The sequence below is a fragment of the Chiloscyllium punctatum genome, chromosome 35 (assembly GCF_047496795.1).
Source record: "Chiloscyllium punctatum isolate Juve2018m chromosome 35, sChiPun1.3, whole genome shotgun sequence".
NCBI classification, from domain to species: domain Eukaryota; kingdom Metazoa; phylum Chordata; class Chondrichthyes; order Orectolobiformes; family Hemiscylliidae; genus Chiloscyllium; species Chiloscyllium punctatum.
Window position 1 is genome coordinate 18332950 of NC_092773.1, and position 3215 is coordinate 18336164.

The following is a 3215-nucleotide window of genomic DNA, read 5'->3' on the forward strand; positions in this document are numbered from 1 at the left end:
CGGCTAGCATCTGTGAGGAGAGAAATAGAGTTTATATCTCAGCTCATGATCCCTCATTAGAAATGCAATATTCTTTATTCAGTAATAATAACAATTTTCATTTTCTTAAATTTTGTTTAAAAACTTTCTCCAGTTCTGCTGACTGAGTGGGCAGGAACTGAGCCTTTTGACAGTCTTGTCTCAATGCTGCAGGAGCTAGTCAGTGAGTTGCAGCAAGGTGGGAGATTTGTGAACAGGTGGAAACAAGCTAAGCCTTTTATTCTGCTGGAGAAGATGACCAAGGATCTTTACCGAAGACTCGAGCTTCAGAAGCGTAAACTTTCTATGAGCAACAGGTGAAGCAGCTGATTCAAAGACACTGTGATGTTCTCTGTGTCCATGTAAAATCATGCACAACACAACTCACACACTCATATAAATATACATAAGTACATATGAAGCAACAACTTGTATTTATATATCTCCTTTAATGTTAAGTGACCTTCTGTATAAAGAATCAAAATAAGGGGAAATTGGATGCCAAGTCAAAGAAAGATTTATTTGGAGAGATAACCAAAACCTGGATCAAATAAGTGATCATCGAAGAGGGCTTTTAAAAAGAAAATTCCAAAGAAACTAAGAAGCTGACTTCACATCAATTTAATGAATTAATGAATTATTTAGATTAAAGAGGTTGGTGAAGATGATCTGTAGAAGTGAAGTAAAGATGGGAAGGAGCAAGGAAATTTACAATAAAAGGAAAAAAAATTAAATCCATTTTAAATGCACTAGGGATCAAGGGGAAATTAGGTCCATGAAGATGTTTGGATATCAGAGGTACAGATGTAACATAATAGGCAGGTCATGATGGTTTGTTATCATTTTAAACATGGCCATGAGCCCAATGTTTTGTAGGCTTCACTTTACTGGATTTATGCAGATTCAGGCCATATTGCCTGCTGAGGAGTGTGTCAACAAATGGGGACCAACTTGGTCTAAGTATGATATGGAAGAAGCAATTGAGAAGGTGGAGGTGGAATTCCAAATGTCAGAAGATTTGAGAGAATTAAATTACAGGAGCAGGTGCCTGATGATGAAAAATGAACTCAAGGACTACAGAATAACTTGAAGATGGAAGAACAGAAAAAAGTTGGAAATTTGTCCAATGAAAATGCTTCACAACAGATGAAAGCTGGATTGGTTTGGGACATTGATAAATGGTGAAATGGGATGAATATCAAGCTGATCCTAATGAGCCTATTGGCTCTTGAGAAGGTGAGAATGAAATAATTAAATAAACAGCAAACGTAAGAGATAAACCTCAGCGATACATTAAAATTTTCATCACAGGAAATGATGCAAAAAAGTCTATTGAGCAAAGTCATTTCTCTCAATCAGGGTCTAATAGATTTGTTCAATGGCACAAATCTGTTTAATGACAATGTGACATAATATTGACAGCACTGACATCTTGTGGAGAATGTATTGAGACAGCTTCATTTAGTGCTCAAACTGTAAATATCAAATACAATAATACCAAACGCTGGATTCTGTTTTACTTCCCACTTTGCTATCATTGCAACATTTAGTCTCTCTCTCTCTCTCTCTCCCCCCCCCCCCCTCTCTATTTATCTCTTTATCCATCTTTTCCAATCATTTGATCTTTTTGTGGATGGCAAATGTAGTTTTTATGAAATCTTGATCCTGGAAATTTGCCCTGCATTTACGTCAGAGATAAAAACAGAGAATGTTGGAAATACTCAGCAGGTCCAGCAACATCACAGAGAGAGAAAGACAGTGTTATCATTTCAAAAAACAAGTATGCACAGTAAAATAGCAGAAGTTCCGAGCAACAAAACAAGAATTCACAGTAGCATCATGATAGTTGATGGTAACAGAGCAAGGTGTCACAGTGACCTAGCAATATGTTCAGATGATCTAGCAAGAGTTCACAGTGACAGGTCTGCCATTTTCAACAGATGTTATATCCATCTTCCCGCAGTGCTGAGTGTTTCTAATAACACACAACCCTGTTGCTGGCAAAAAGGAGTCTCAATTTTCATTTTGTTGTCATTGTAATTCTGACATCTTGAGCTTAAGTTCTATGCATGGTATGAAAAAGATCTAACTTGGATCCCAATTCTCTGAATCTCTCTAGAATTTCAATCTCTTTTCATCTATCACTTTTATATCTCCATTGTCAAAGCTAAACTGAACTGAATGTGCTCATCACTATGATGTGGGTACTTGTTCAGTGAAGAAGTATTAAGAATGATTTAATGACTTCACTATTATGCCACCCTGTCAGCACTCTGGTGAAAATGCTGGTGGAAGTTTCAAACAGAAGCTCAGTGTATCGGGGATTGCAGCGCTCTGTCGCCATCTTGTGGCTACTTTCATTGAGGAGACACTGCATCCATTCCAGGACAACCACCCCAGAAAGATACAGTCCCAATTTTAAACCTGACCCATGTATCAATGATGTTACTTCGGGGTTTAGAAATTGTATCTGGGTTTGAACTAAATTGCTGCCATCGTGATTTCATCTCTGCCTCCCTCCAACCATTTTTACTCCTGGGTTTGTGGGAAAATTGGGAGGATTTATTGGACTCATTCCTGGAGTGGCAGGACTGAAGAGACTGAATCGGTGAGGACTATTTTCACTGAAGTTGAAGAATGAGAGGGGAATCTCACAGAAACCTGTACAATTCTAACAAGACTAGATAGGAAAAAGAGGAAGGGTATTTCCAATGACTGGGGAGCCCAGAGCCAGGATTTGTTGTCTCAGGAAATGAGGCCATTTTAGGACTGAATTGAGGAGAATTACTATACCCAGAAAGAGGTGAGACTGCAGAATTCTATACCACGGAGTTCGATGTAGTTCTCGGGGAGAAAAAGATTGAAGGGTATGCAGCAAAACTGGGAACAAGTTGGACTATCAGCCTTAATCATAATGAATGGCCCACTCCCATTTTCTACATTTCTCAACAAAGTTATTTTGTCTGGTTCTTAATATACAAGCATAGGTGTCATGTATGGGAGATGGTGGAAGGGGGCTGAGGGAGTGATGGGTCATGAATCGTGGTTGGTTAGTGGTGCAAGAGCTGGAAGTGGGGAAGGAGAATATGAATGGATCTAGCATACGATTCTTGAGGACAAATCAGACCTAGCTTTATGCTACAAAAAACATGTAAAATAAATCTTATTTTACAGCATATAAAGTAAGGACCACCGTT